Source organism: Canis aureus, chromosome 19 (genome assembly GCF_053574225.1).
Source record: "Canis aureus isolate CA01 chromosome 19, VMU_Caureus_v.1.0, whole genome shotgun sequence".
NCBI classification, from domain to species: Eukaryota; Metazoa; Chordata; class Mammalia; order Carnivora; family Canidae; genus Canis; species Canis aureus.
In genome coordinates, this window is record NC_135629.1 from 18,657,009 (window position 1) to 18,673,303 (window position 16,295).

Sequence of the window (16,295 nt, forward strand, 5' to 3'; positions counted from 1 at the left end):
AGTGAAGGGGCAAAGGGCGAGGGAGAAGCAGATTTCCCACTGAGCAAGGAGCCTGATATGAGGCTTGGTCCCAGAAACCCAGAATTATGATCTCAGTTGAGGACAGACGCTTAACCAAGTGAGCCACCCAGGAACCCCTAAAAATACCATTTAAAAGCAGAGACATGGCTTCACGATGGATTTCAGTGGGGCAGGGGAGATAGGCATGGTGGGAGAGCATGATTCAGACCTTTAATGTCCATGGACACGTTTAATGACAGAACTTTCTCCAAAGCCTGAACCATCTGGAACACAGAGACATTTCCATCCATTCATAAATTTGATGCTCTTTGGTCTTTCCAAATGATAAGGGATATGTTTATATGTGCTGCTAAAGTGAGCACAATGATGAGGGATATGGAATCTTACAACTTCTATAGGTAGAAGTAGATATAGCAGATTTATTTTGAGTCAGGATCACTAGGATTATTGAGCTAGGGAAGGTGAAATGGATTGTCAAAGTCAAGAAATAGGACTAACCTGTTGTAGATTATTTAGGGAAGTCCCTCAATGTAAAATAATCTCCTATTACTTTAAGTGGATTCATTCCTTCTAGGTATAGATTTATTCTCACTGAAAGACAGAAGTAAATGTGCAAATGAACAACAAGGGAAGGTGGACTAAATGACTTAGAGCAGTAGTACTCAAAGTGTGAACTAAGAACCAGCAGCATCAGTACATAGAGGCTTGACAGAAATGCAATCTGCTCACCTGCTTGGACCTCAAGCACCAAATCTATTTCCCTTCTGATATATTTTAAAGCAAAAACTGGGACACTGTATCACATTAGGTTTTAAGTAAATGAAATCAGAATACTGCCTGAATCATTGGTACCTATTTACCAAATTTCTTTACTTAGCTACCAGAGTGAAATTTCATCTTCTCCCTAAAAATATTTCTAATAAAATATAATTTATTTTATTATTATCATACTATTTTAATTATCAGCAATAATCACAATCACAATTTACTGAACAGTAGTTTAATTATACCATATTTACTTCTAAGTCATCTTAATTTAGTATTAGCATTAACCCAATTACAGTTGTACGGATATCATCAAAAATACACTAAATTTCTTATACTAACATGTATGTATTAGTTTCCACATGAAATAGAAAAATGCTGCTTCTCTTTATTGCTTTCTTTTTAAATACAAAAACCAATATGAGTACTTTCATAGAAATATTAAGTAAATAACAGGTGAAATGTAAATATGTGAACAGCTGGGGAAGTACACAGAGAAAAGTAATATTTGGGGGAAATGACTTTTAACCACTCAATCATTGAAACGGTGCCATGGAAAAGGTATTATCTCTGAGGATCAGGGAGTTTAACTTCCCAACAACCCTACAGCTTACATGCCCAGAGCTAACATTTAATCCCAGAGCTGATATCCACAACCATGTTCTTAATTTTATTTTATAACCTTTTCCACATTATTAGCATTATACTTCCAAAATATAGAAATATATATGTATATGTGTGTATATATAATTAACAATAATTTATAATATTTTACTAACACTAATGAATTTCACTCTACTCTGTACTTTAATATAAATATTTTGGGTGTTCTCTCTTTATATTATATCGTTATGCCTCAGTTAAACTGATATTCTCTTCATATTATAATTTACATTTCTAGAAATTGGGATTATATCTGCTTATTTGTACTGTAAAGAGAGTGAGTATAAAGTAAAATGCTATGTGCAGTGTTTGTGATATATAAGTATCCATATGTGATAAACACACACACACACACACACACACATATCTCAGCAGTAAGAGTAGGAGCAAAAATCCTTAAACACAGGGCACCTGAATGGCTCAGTGGTTGAGTGTCTGCCTTTGGTTCAGGCCCTGATCCCAGGGTCCAGGGATCGAATCCCGCATCAGGCTCCCCGCTGGGTGCCTGCTTCTCACCATGCCTATGTCTCTGCCTCTCTCTCTCTCTCTCTGTGTCTCTCATGAATAAATAAATAAAATCTTTTCAAAAATTTAAATATGAACAAATTCTGTATAGAATACTGTGCTAAACAATCAAGAAATCATACTAGATAGCATTTTCTTTGGGAGTGGGCAATCCTTGATGAACACATTGATTCCATTCACTGCAAATGAGGAGTGAGGTGTTGGAAGAAGGAAAATTATGTTTCATGTCTACAAGGAATTTTCTATTATGAAAGAGTAAACAAAAACTTATAACACAATTACAAGGAAACTGTGTGAGCGTATGAATGTTCTTGCGTGTCTGTGTATTGTACGTGTGTGCACATCTGTAATTCAGAGAAGTAGAAGTCAAAAGAAGAGGGGAGGAAAGATGAATAAATGCAGGAATTCAGATTCTCTATGGAAGTGCAATAACTCGTCCACACTATAAGTGATTTAGAGATGTGGAATTCTGTGGTGAGCAAAAAGAGTAAGTAATTGGCAGAGGGAACCTGGAGAGCAGACATGGGACTTCAGGCTTTCATTACTTATTTATTGCATTTACTCATTTATTCAACAAATGCATAATGAATACCACTACAGTATGTGCAAAGTGAATTGGGAGGTGCTGGAATATAAATAAATCCATGTCTAGAGTAAAACAGAACAGATTGTAATGGTACGGAGATCTTTGGAGAAATACAAATGATGGTGCGCTTGATTATAAATAAATATTTATATATAAAGGAATTAGAAATGGGGAAATATTTGTCTCCACAAAACAATGATGTCAATAACTATAAAATGAAAATAAATAAAAGGCGTGAGATAAGCTACATGTTTCTAAGATGAGCCTTTGAAATCTCAAATGGATACTGCAAGTAATTTTAACTGAAAAATGTTTTTCACACTCCTGAAAAAAGCATCTAGCTTTAGCTTTTAAGGTTACTCTTTCAGGAATATCCTAAATCATACATATTAAATTTGCATTGTTTTCTTTTTTAAAGAGAAATTAGCATTTATTCATACTTTCCTGGGATAAAACTAAGTTCATACCCTTGAGAACATAGAATATTTTTAAGCATTTAGTTCCTTATGTATAAAAGTGGGTATAATAATAATACCTACCTTAGCTGTTTTCTCATTTGTAATATCAGGTACAATAAGAACAATTGTTATTAAAGATAGCGTAGAGGGATCCCTGGGTGGCGCAGCGGTTTAGCACCTGCCTTTGGCCCAGGGCGTGATCCTGGAGACCCGGAATCGAATCCCATGTCAGGCTCCCGGTACATGGAGCCTGCTTCTCCCTCTGCCTATGTCTCTGCCTCTCTCTCTCTCTCTCTCTGTGACTATCATAAATAAATAAAAATTTAAAAAAAATAAATAAATAAAAAATAAAGATAGCGTAGAGTTTCAATGAAATAAACTACATAAAGCATCAAGCTCACTGGCTAGCACAGAATTAAGGTTCCATAAATATTCATTAATATGGTTACCATTATTCTTGTTTGCATCAATTTATTTTTGCTAATTTTGAATGTATGCTAAGAAAATTTGGGGACTGAAATTCATCCATTGCCAAGTAATGGAATGATTAAAAACAGTATTATCATGTGAAAGTGCATAGAATTCCAAAACCCATAAGATTAAGAAATTACTTTTAGAATAAAATTGGTTAAGAATAAGGAAACTAACAAGTTCCTTAGCACTCATCCAATAAATCTCTATAAAGTTAAGGTTATTTTGCTATTCCATAGTGCCCTAAAAATTCATGGTGGTTTACATTATGGAAATCCAATGACATGGAAGTATAATTTAGAACTTTTGCTTCTGACTCTGAAGGAATAACTGGTATGAAACTTGCCCTCCTGCCATAAAGAATTAGAGAACTTGACTGAACATAGGAAATAATTATTTTGATACATTTGGACAAGAAGCAGGCAGGACTGTGATCCTTGAAAGAAGAAAAAGAAATGATGCACCTTGAAATTGACACAGCTTCCTACCTGGAGACACAGGAAAGACAGTCCCAAGCAGAGAAGGAAGATCTTGATAAATTGAAGAGACACTGCTGAGAATCAGGAGAAGCTAAATTAGCTGTAATCTGTGAGACAAAGTACTGGAAAGGAGGAAGCCTTAGTGAAAAAGAGCTCTAGCAGTCTTCGTGGGAAGTTTTTTTAGTCTTGAATAAGTACTCATCATTACTGTCAAAGGAAAATATTTTATTGGCTGAAGTAAAACAAAACAAAAATTGGCTAGAAGTTTATATGCAGAACCTCCCAGAACTCATTCAGAATACAGAGACCTTGTTGAACACTGAGGCACTCTGTAGGGAGAACAGTCACACTTTAATATTAAGAAAAAACTAGCTGGGCAGCCCCGGTGGCTCAGAGGTTTAGCGCCGCAGTCAGCCCAGGGCGTGATCCTGGAGACCTGGGATCGAGTCCCACATTGGGCTCCCTGCATGGAGCCTGATTCTCCCTCTGCCTGTGTCTCTGCCTCTCTCTCTCTCTCTGTCTCTCATGAATAAATAAATAAAATCTTTTTGAAAAAAAAAAGAAAAAAACTAGACTTAATGTAAAGGTTACTACTGTAAATATGCTCTAGTCAAGCCTCAAAAGAAGGCTTTTAAGAAATTAAAGTTAAAAACTCATCAGCAAATAACTGAACTGCCTGACTGAAGATACTTCTAGAACAGAGATACAAGATAGTAGAATACATTATAACTTATAATCACAAAGCAAAATCAGCCAATAAAAATAAACCAAGATATGATATAGATAATGGAAATAGCACAGAAGGAATTTGAAATAGCAATCATAAATATCCTGAATATGCTCAAGAATTTAAACAAAAGCATTAATATAGTGAGTAGAAAAATGTATGATAGGGACACCTGGGTGGCTCAGTGGTTGAGTGTCTGCCTTCCGCTCAGGGTGTGGTCAAAGGTCCAGGGATCAAGTCCCACCTCAGGCTCCCTGCATGAAGCCTGCTTCTCCCTGTGCCTGTGTCTCTGCCTCTCTCTGTGTCTATCCTGAATAAACAAATAAAATCTTTTAAAAAATGGAAGATATAAAAGAACCATATGGAAATTCTGAAGGTGGAAAACACAATATTGCATATTTAAAATTCACAGTATGGGGCACCTGTCTGGTTCAGTTGGTAGAACATCTCAGGGTTATGAGTTCCAGCCCCATGTTGAGGATGGAAACTACTTTGAAAAATTCTTTTTTAACTTTGAAAAAATTAAAATTCACAGGATGGCATAATGGCATATAAAATTCTGAGGAAAAAAAGATCAGTGGACGTGAAGTTAAAATGATAGAAATTATCCAAATAGAAGCACAGGAAAAATAAGAGATTAAAAATAAAGACACAGAGTTCTGTTTTTATTTTTTTTATTTTTATTTTTTTAAAGATTTATTTATTTATGATAGACATAGAGAGAGAAAGGCAGAGACACAGAAGGAGGGAGAGGCAGGCTCCATGCCGGGAGCCCTACGTGGGACTCGATCCCGGGACTCCAGGATGGCGCCCTGGGCCAAAGGCAGGCGCTAAACCGCTGAGCCACCCAGGGATCCCCCAGACTTCTGTTTTTAGTTCTGATATGTAAATAGCTTGGAAGTCATCACTCTTGCCCTTATAACTAGAAAAGGCTAAACAAATTGAAAATCACTGATTTTTCTTGGACCTATCAGATAACCAAGCTTGAAGACAGATCTGGAGAGAAAGAGCAATAAAAGGAATCATAGCCAAGATCTACTTATTTGGAACTGAAGACATAAACAGGTAGAAAAACTTAAGTGGTAATTTTAAGAATTACTGGAGGCTCAGTGTGGACTAGCGTGGAATTGAGACACTCCTTTGGCCTCCCTCAGGGAGTCCTGACACTTTAGTAGGTTTTACCAAGATCCTAACTGGGTTCTGATGGGTGAAGACCAGAGAAAGATCATATTGTGATTCTAGATAGAAAAAAAGGATTAATCCCAGTGAAATATGCTCAGAGCATTGTCAAAAAAAAAAAAAAAAAAAAAAAAAAGCGTACTCTCTGAAGCTAAAGATTTTACCAGAGCCTTTCCCAGTTGGTAGAAGGTCTTTGGTCTCCCTCCAGTTATCCTGTCTCCCTTAAGTGGTGTGTGTTGAGGCAGCAGGAAGTCCTTTACCACTGGACAAACACTTGTGAAGGTCAAAGCCAAACCCAGAAACACAGGTCAACTAAAAGTAGATTTAATACAATTCTTTCCCATAATTCCCATGTATTATCACCACATCAACAGGCTCCACATAATAATGTAGATTATAGCTAAAAGAGCAGAAAACACAGAGAAAAATACTTAGGGAATACCAGGGGAACTCAAAGTCAACAGAGGAGCTAAATATGACACTAGAGGAATTTAAAGCCTTTATCACTTATGGGTATAGCAATCATTAATCGCAGCTAAGTCCTAGTCAGATGAACATAAACCCTCACATTAAAAGCTAGTTTTTCTTTTTTCTGTAACTAAATGAAGTGATCAATGTTAATTAAACTTACTGTGGTAATCGTTTTACACTATTTGTAAGTTAAGTCATTATTCTGTATACCCTAAAATTATATGACCATATTTTAGTTACACCTCAATGAAACAAAAAATTAAGTGTTACCTGTGGATAAAAATAAATATAAAAAGTTTGTTTACCTCAGTACTTATTACTAACAGAACATACTCAGCTTTCAACAAAAAATTGCAGGTATCGTAAAAGGCAAGACAAACGCAGTCTGAAAGACAAAGCAAACAATAGGACCAGATGATGCAGATATTGAAGTTATCAGAAGATAAATTTAAAATAACTATAATTAATATGTCAAGGGCTTTAATGGAAAAAGTGAACAACATGCCAGAACAGACAAGATTGTGGGGAGGGAATGTAAGCAAAAATGGAGAGGTAAGAAACTTCAGAAATTTGCCCCTCCATAAAAATAACTAAGAAACTGGCAGAATCAACCTTTTTCAGAACTCTGAAAATGAACAGAAAGCCCGCAGCAATTCAAGGAGTGCCAACTGAACTCATGAAATCTAAGTAAGGACAGTGAGTTCCACTACAGTGTAACTTCCGCTCTGCCCACCCACCACCACGACCACTGTCCCAGTTTCTGTGCTCTCATTCAGCAGGAGTCTGGAGAATAACACATTGCATTCTACCAGTGTCCAAGGGAATATGACTGATTTCATTTTCAAAGACCCATCCTTAGTTCACCTGCCTGGTGACTACATAGAAGACTGGCTTCAGGGGCGCTGGGGTGGCTCAGTGGTTGAGCATCTGCCTTTGGTTCAGATTGTGATCCCAGGGTCCTGGGGTCGAGTCCCACATCAGGCTCTCCACAGGGAGCCTACTTCTCCCTCTTTCTCTTGTGAATAAATAAATGGAGTATCTTTAGAAAAATAAGAATGGCTCAAAAGGTCTATTCTATTTTGCCTAACTCTAATGTTAAAGCCGTCCAAGGGACATGTACAGAAAATATTTTCAGACAAATGTTTTAATCTTTCCTGCCCAAAGTGAAAGATAACAGTGATAAAGGCAAACAAGAAGACTACCTAAATACCATGGGAGGAAATGCTGAAGAATGAGATGCTTTTTAGAAGAAGCGCCTTGAAAAGTTCAGAGACATTCCTGGGAATATAGACCAAATGCATGTTCAGGATTAGGTGCATGCTCAGAGAAGAATTGAGGACTCCTGAGGTCTTATATCTGGATAGCTTGAAGGATCAGCACAAGCAAAAAGTGAAGGATAAGATCGGGTTGGAAAATGCCAGGCTAAATGTTTGAAATGTATCCCTACACACGGAGTAAATCTGCAAAGACTAGATGATTCTTAGTTCTAGGAACTTAAAGAAATCTCTATGTAATCATTACCTGACTAAAAAGGTTACAGAAGACTTTAGTAGCCACAATCAGCAAAGAATACAGACTTTAAAAATTAGTTCAGAAAAGTCACTAAAAGATATAACCCAAACAAACTATGATAACAAATTCTGCAGAGGGGGAGGAATCTAATTTCCAGAGTTATAAATTATAATATTAAAAATGTTCAGTTTTTGACAAAAACTTATTGGGCTTTAAAAAAACCAGAATGTATGGCCCACACAGGAAAAAAAAAATCAACAGAAGAAAATGTCGCTGAGAAAATCCTGACATTGTAATTATGAAACAAAGAAATTAAATCACTATTTTAAGATTTATTTATTTATTTTATTTTATTATGATAGAGAGAGAGAGAGAGAGAGGCAGAGACACAGGCAGAGGGAGAAGCAGGCTCCATGCCGGGAGCCCGACTCGGAACTTGATCCCGGGACTCCAGAATCGTGCCCTGGGCCAAAGGCAGGTGTCAAACCGCTGAGCCCCCCAGGGATCTCCTAAATCAGCTATTTTAAATATGTTCAAAGAATGAAGGAAAGAATGTCAAAAGACCTGAAAGAATGAAAATTATATTTCACTAAATAGAAAATATCAATGAAACTTTTAAGTCATGAAAAGAAAAAAAATAACTGTTCTTGGCTAGTACAATAATTAAAATGAAAATTTACCAGAGGGGCTCAACAATAGATTTGAGTAGACAAAGAAAGATTGAGCAAGAGTGAACATAGGTTGTTTGAAATTATCTAATTTGAACAACAAAAGAAAAAAAATTGAAGATAAATAACAGATCCAAAGATACCAATGGGACACACAATCAAGTTTAGCGACATATATATAATTACGGTTTCAGGAAAGAGAAGGATATAGAAAAGATATTTGAAGAATACTTGAAGAAATAATAACACTGCATTACCAAACATAATGAAAATATTAATCTATTTATCAATAGGTTCAACAAACCCCAAATAGGATATAGTCAAAGTGGTTCACACTGAAACACATTATAATTGAACTGTCAAAAATCAAAGACAAAAGACAGAATCTTGAAAAAAGAGAAGAGAAATTCATCCATAAACAAAACAACTCAGTAAGATTGACAACTCATATCACATCAGAAATCATGGAGATGCCACCCCAAGATTGCTAGAACTCATACAGCAATTTGGCAGTGTGACAGGATACAAAATCAATGCCCAGAAATCAATGGCATTTCTATACACTAACAATGAGACGGATGAAAGAGAAATAAAAGTGTCAACCCCATTTACAATTGCACCCAAAAGCATAAGATACCTAGGAATAAACCTAACCAAAGAGGTAAAGGATCTATACCCTCAAAACTATAGAACACTTCTGAAAGAAATTGAGGAAGACACAAAGAGATGGAAAAATATTCCATGCTCATGGATTGGCAGAATTAATATTGTGAAAATGTCAATGTTACCCAGGGCAATATACACGTTTAATGCAATCCCTATTAAAATACCATGGACTTTCTTCAGAGAGTTAGAACAAATTATTTTAAGATTTGTGTGGAATCAGAAAAGATCCCAAATAGCCAGGGGAATTTTAAAAAAGAAAACCATAGCTGGGGGCATCACAATGCCAGATTTCAGGTTGTACTACAAAGCTGTGGTCATCAAGACAGTGTGGTACTGGCACAAAAACAGACACATAGATCAATGGAACAGAATAGAGAATCCAGAATTGGACCCTCAACTTTATGGTCAACTAATATTCGATAAAGGAGGAAAGACTATCCACTGGAAAAAAAGACAGTCTCTTCAATAAATGGTGCTGGGAAAATTGGACATCCACATGCAGAACAACGAAACTAGACCACTCTCTTGCACCATACACAAAGATAAACTCAAAAAGGATGAATGATCTAAATGTGAGACAAGATTCCATCACAATCCTAGAGGAAAACACAGGCAACACCCTTTTTGAACTCGGCCACAGTAACTTCTTGCAAGATACATCCACGAAGGCAAGAGAAACAAAAGCAAAAATGAACTATTGGGACTTCATCAAGATAAGAAGCTTTTGCACAGCAAAGGATACAGTCAACAAAACTAAAAGACAACCTACAGAATGGGAGAAGATATTTGCAAATGACGTATCAGATAAAGGGCCAGTATCCAAGATCTATAAAGAACTTAATAAACTCAACAGCAAAGAAACAAACAATCCAATCATGAAATGGGCAAAAGACATGAAGAGAAATCTCACAGAGGAAGACACAGACATGGCCAACAAGCACATGAGAAAATGCTCCACATCACTTGCCATCAGGGAAATACAAATTAAAACCACAATGAGATAACACCTCACACCAGTAAGAATGGGGAAAATTAATAAGGCAGGAAACCACAAATGTTGGAGAGGATGTGGAGAAAGGGGAATGCTCTTGTACTGTTGGTGGGAATGTGAACTGGTGCACCCACTCTGGAAAACTGTGTGGAGGTTCCTCAAAGAGTTAAAAATAGAACTGCCCAATGACCCAGCAATTACACTGCTGGGGATTTACCCCAAAGATACAGATACAATGAAATGCCGGGACACCTGCACCCCAATGTTTATAGCAGCAATGTCCACAATAGCCAAACTGTGGAAGGAGCCTCGGTGTCCATCAAAAGATAAATGGATAAAGAAGATGTGGTCTATGTATACAATGGAATATTACTCAGCCATTAGAAACGACAAATACCCACCATTTGCTTCAATGTGGATGGAACTAGAGGGTATTATGCTGAGTGAAATAAGTCAATTGGAGAAGGACAAACATTATATGGTCTCATTCATTTGGGGAATATAAAAAATAGTGAAAGGGAATAGAAGGGAAAGGAGAAAAAATGAGTGGGAAATATCAGAAAGCAAGACAGAACATGAGAGACTCCTAACTCTAGGAAACGAACTAGTGGTGGTGGAAGGGGAGGTGGGTAGGGGGTGGGGGTGACTGCGGTAACAGGCACTGAGCGGGGCACTTGATGGGATGGGATAGGATATTCTATATGTTGGTCAATTGAACACCAATAAAAAATAAATTTATATTTTTTAAAAAAGATTATAACCTTAAAAAAAATCATGGAGATCATGTATATAACTCTATAGGCATATATGAAAAGCATTATACTTTAATGCATTTGTTTGTAGTGTATATTTTTTCTATCTGATTAAAAACAATAACTTAAATAAATACAAATCTATGTTGATGAGCACACAATGTATAAAGATGAAATTTGTAACACCATAAAAATTGGTAACAAAGCCATATAGGTGCAGCTTTTTTTTTACACTATTAAAATTAAGTTGGTATTTCTGTCAACTAAATTCTTTAAAATTAAAATGTTAATTATAATCCTTAGCAGCCATTAAGAAACTAATTCAAATATATATGGCACAAGAAATGACGATAGCATTAAAATGGCACACTACTAAATTACTATTCAATACAAAAAAAGGCAATAGTAAAAGAATTGAGAAACATGAATATATGGCACACAGAAAACAAAAAGATGTCAAAATATCAGTAATTACATTAAATGTATTTGGATTAAATTTATTGATTAAAAGGCAGAAACGAAAAGAGTGGATATAAAATCATGAACTATATGTTATGAGTGACTCATTTCAGATTCAAAGCACAAATATATTGGAAGTAAATGGTTGAAAGAGATATTCCATGTAAACAATAGCCAAAAGTATAGTCACTATACTAATGCAAACAAAATAGACTTTACGACCAAAATTATCATGCGACAAAGAATGACATTACATAATGATAAAAAGTTAATCCATGAAGAAAATAAAACTATAAACATATATACGCCTAAAAACAGAGTCTGAAAATACACACACACACACACACACACAAACTGAAATAACTGAAGTGAGAAGTAGACAGTTCAACAAGAGTTAGGGATTTCAATACCCCATTTCAAATGTGGGACAGGATATCTGGAAAGAAGATTAATAAGGAAAAAGAGAACTTGAATGACATTACAAACCAGTCAGACAGCAGACATCTATATCACATTCTACCAACAAGAATAGAATAAGCAAAAAAAAAAAAAAAAAAAGAGTAGAATAAGCATTTTTCCCAGCTGGGTATAGAAAGTCATAGACTACATTTTGGGCTACAAATGACTTTCAATAAATTTAAAAAGATTGAAATCATACAGTTTTTTCTTCAAGAACAATTTAATGAAATCAAAAAACAATGACAGAAGAAATTGGTAAAATTCACAAACACCTAAAAATAAACATATTCTTAATTAACCAATGTGTCAAAGAAGAAATCAGGAAGGAAATTACAAAATACTTTGAAATGGATAATAATGAAAATACAATGTACCAGAACTTATGGGATTCAGCAAAAGCTATGCTCAGAGAGAAATGCACAGCTGTACACTTCTGCATTAAAAAAAAAAAAAAGAATAAAAGTCTCAAATCAAAATCACACTTTACACCTTACGGCACAAGGAAAAAAAAAGAACAAATGAAAAACAAAGACAGCAGAATGATGAAAGAATAAAGAACAGAATGGAGATTTTTAAAAACACAGATGATAAGCATAAATGTAATATACCACATTAACAGAATGGAAGAAAAAAAAACACATGATCATCTCAATATACGGAGAAAAAAGATTTGACAAAATCCCAAATCTTTTCATGATAAAAGCACTCAAACAAACTATGAATAGAACTTCCTCAATCGGATAAACAGCCACTATGAAAAACCCACAGCAAACATTATACTGAGGTCAAAGACTGAAAGCTTTCCCCCTAAGATCAGGAATCAAAGATATCTATTTTCTTTACTTCTATACAACATTGTAATAGAAATTGTAGCCAGAAAAATTAGATCAAATAAAAAAAATCCATATTGGAAAAGAAGTAAAGCTATCTATTTTTATTTTTAAATGACATGTACTCAAATATAGACAATCTTAAATAACTCAGAAAATAACTATCAGAGGTAATGTGATTTAAAAAGGTTCAGCAAATTTGCAGATATGCAGCCAATATAATAAATTGATTTTAAAAACCATTTGATGTCCAAAACTACCATAAAGTTAAAAAATGAATTGCATCACCAGTTCTTATTATACAAACAACAGATTTTTTTGATTAAATCAAAGAACACTTCAAGGACATGGAAGAAATCTTTATTTATTTTTTATTTTTTTTATTTTTTTATTTTTTTGGAAGAAATCTTTAGTATGGGTTTATCTCTTTGATGGTTGAAAAACTGCCTTGTATTCTATTCTCCAATGAACCACTAACATTCAGCACTAAAGACAGATGCACTTTCCAGTAGATAGACACATCCAATCCTGTACTCCAGATACATATTTAAAGATTTCACATAATATTTTAGTGATTCATCTTCACCATAGTCTGATTTACAAATGTTTATGCTAAAACTCCTATATTAGCTAGGGTTAAAGAGAAGAGAGGACTGAGGGCAGGAGAAAGAATACTTCAAAGAAAAGTGGAAATTAGACAATAGTGTGTATTGATTTTTAATACTTGTCACAACTCTAAGTGAATGCAGCATTCTCTGTACTGATTTTTCACGCAATGTCCATTCTGGGTGTCTATAATAGATTAGAGAATACTAACATGTTCAAAAGGAAGTTGGGGGGAAAGAACCAAATGTGGGCAAGATTTTTCAAAATTCCCTCTGTTCATTTGATTGATCAATCGATTTAATAATGCCAATACACAGCACGTGTCTGGCATATGGAAAGCACTTTGTGAATGTGAGCTCTTGTGGTGATGACAAAGATGGTAATGTGATGAGGTGTGGTGTTGTTTTTAGTTTTCAAATATTAAGATATATAAATATAAGAAAACAAATTTTATTTTCATTATAATTCATTCCCTAATAACATAAAATGTGGTAACAATTACAATGAAAACAAAATTGTTTCATGTGTTTTTAAAGGACTGTTAGACTTCACCTGAAAGATTGTGTGTTCCTTTGTTTCTCCGGAAGGAAGTCTGGAGAGATTCAGAAAAGACTAAAGTGTAAGACTTTGAGCTGAGCACTGCCATGCAGATTTAGATTTCTGAAAATGGGAAGACAAACTTGCTCAGAAGGTAGGAACAGTATGGGTGAAGGCACTGCAGAGAGAAAAGATCCATTTAGAAAACATGAAACAACACTGCACTATGTCTTTGACATGGCATTCAGAAAAGGAATCCCTACTCCTACAATAATTGATAGCTACAAATTCGTGTTGTCTTTTTTAGAATCACAAGACGATTTTATTTTCTTCAGTTTTTACAATTGTGAAATATTTACATATTATTATTATACCTTCTAAAACAGTTGGAACAAAATCAGACATACTTAATGGTGTAGTTTAAAATGTGTGCATTACATCCATACTTGGTCCCGTTATCCAACATTTTTTTTTTTAATATTCTTAAACCTTGTATATTTTACAGTCAGGGTCCAGAAATAGACACAAGGCCTGTGAGTTACCTCTCTCAGTGTCTGTGGCATTCATCACTAATTGTTCACATTACTTCTCTCTGAGCTTGGACAGTTTCATATCTTCAATACAGTGATACAGATCCTTGCAAACTGAGTGCACATAGTATGTGAGATGAAGCAATTTGGCAGATTTGTTTTTCATCTTAACCACGAGAATCAACAGAAGACACCAAAAGTCTGCTAAACTTTAGAAAAGGGGAACTATAATGAGTTAGATTAATGTAGTGGTTTAGGCAAGGGTTGGCCAACATCTTGGTAGGTATTTTAGTCTTTTGGGGGTCATACAATTTTTGTTGCACCTACTTGACTCTACCAGTATACTGGGAAAGCAGACATTGACAATATGTAAGTAAATGAGCACGGCTGCATTCCAATAAAACTTTATTAACAAAAAGAGATTGCAGGCCAGATTTGACCAACCAGCCATGGTTTGCTAACTTCTGGTTTAAATTACTGCTACTCAGAGTGTAATCCCTGGACAAGTGGTATCAACATTACCTGTATGCTTGTTAGAAATGCACATTATCATTCCTTACTCTAGACTTTAGTTACCTGAGTCTCTGCGGATAAGCTTCAGGAATCTGCATGGTTACGAGTTGGCAAGGTGATTCCAATGTTCACTAAAGTGTGAGAGCCCTTGATTTAAATAACATGGCACTTCTCTTCTTTATTTTTTTCTTTTTTTTAAAAAAAAAGATTTTATTTATTTATGAGAGACACACAGAGGGAGAGGCAGAGACACAGGCAGAGGGAGAAGCAGGCTCCATGCAGGGAGCCTGACATAGGATTTGATCCCAAGTCTCCAGGATCACACCCTGGGCTGAAAGTGGTGCTAAACCACTAAGCCACCGGGGCTGCCCATACTTCTCTTCTTTAAAAGTTACATAAAACTTGGGATGCCTGGGTGGCTCAGTAGTTGAGTGTCTTCCTTTGGTTCAGGGTGTGATCTGGGGTCCGGAGATCGAGTCTCACATCAGGCTCCCTGTATGGAGCCTCTTCTCCCTGTGCCTGTGTCTCTGCCTCTTTCTCTCTCATGAATAAATAAGTAAATCTTAAAAAAAAATACATAAAACTTTGGGGAACAACCTGATGCATTTATTTAATCACTGATCTTTAATCACTCTTCCTATCACTTCTATGGCATTTGATTTATTCAAGCTTTCTGTATCTCTGTGGGTCATGTTTGGTCATTCACGTTTTGCTAGAAAATTATCTACTTCCTCCAGGCTTCAAATTTGTTGCCATGTTGGCTTAAAGCATTTATGCAAAATGTATGGCTTTCCTATGAAGACATGAATTCATATTTATCACCCCTGGACGCAGGCTGGCTAATAGCTACTTCCAGCAATAAAGTATGGCAGAAGTAATACTATGTAACTTCCATCACTAGTTCAGAAAAATGCAAGCAGTTTTTTATCTAGTTTTCAGGAACACTCACTTTGAGGGAAGCCTGCTGCCCCAAAAAGTCTTGTTACTCTGAGTCCACCATGCTGGAAAGTCCAGGTGTGTTCCCAGCTAACAGCCAGCATCTCTTGCCAGCCAGGAGAGTGAGCTGTCTTGGACACACAGTTCAAATGAACCTTCAAATGACTCCAACCCAGCTCTGCCATCATCTATTAATTAAATGCTTTATTTGAATCACTTCGTGTAGATTTTATGGCCATCAATTGTCTCCTTCTCTGCTAACTAATTTACCACATTTTAAAGTGAGTAAGGGATAGAGAATCTGATGTCTATATGACCTCAAGACCCAACTGGAAGACTTAAGAGGTGTTAAGAAATGTCAGAGTTGGCGAGAATTCAAAAATTTGGAACAAAATTGAGGGCATGTGTTTGTTTCTGTTTTGGGTCATGAATTTTACAGTTAAGTCAGTGGGAAATAGTAGGTTGTGCCGGATTTTGAGAAGAAAAACAGA

General features: G+C 35.7%; 2 long non-coding RNA genes across 12 annotated transcripts in view; one reads left to right on the plus strand and one right to left on the minus strand.

Moving 5' to 3' along the window:
* Nucleotides 1-16,295, plus strand: part of LOC144289704 (uncharacterized) — a 285,074-nt gene that overhangs the window by 237,810 nt on the left and 30,969 nt on the right. The gene's annotated exons all lie outside the window — the stretch shown is intronic.
* Nucleotides 1-16,295, minus strand: part of LOC144289702 (uncharacterized) — a 175,398-nt gene that overhangs the window by 66,033 nt on the left and 93,070 nt on the right. For 7 of the 11 annotated variants that reach the window (XR_013357608.1, XR_013357604.1, XR_013357605.1 and 4 more), the window contains one exon: nt 520-612. The exons of the other annotated variants lie outside the window; for them this stretch is intronic. This is a non-coding gene — a long non-coding RNA (uncharacterized LOC144289702). The remainder of the gene's footprint in view (nt 1-519; nt 613-16,295) is intronic. 11 annotated transcript variants of the gene reach the window in all.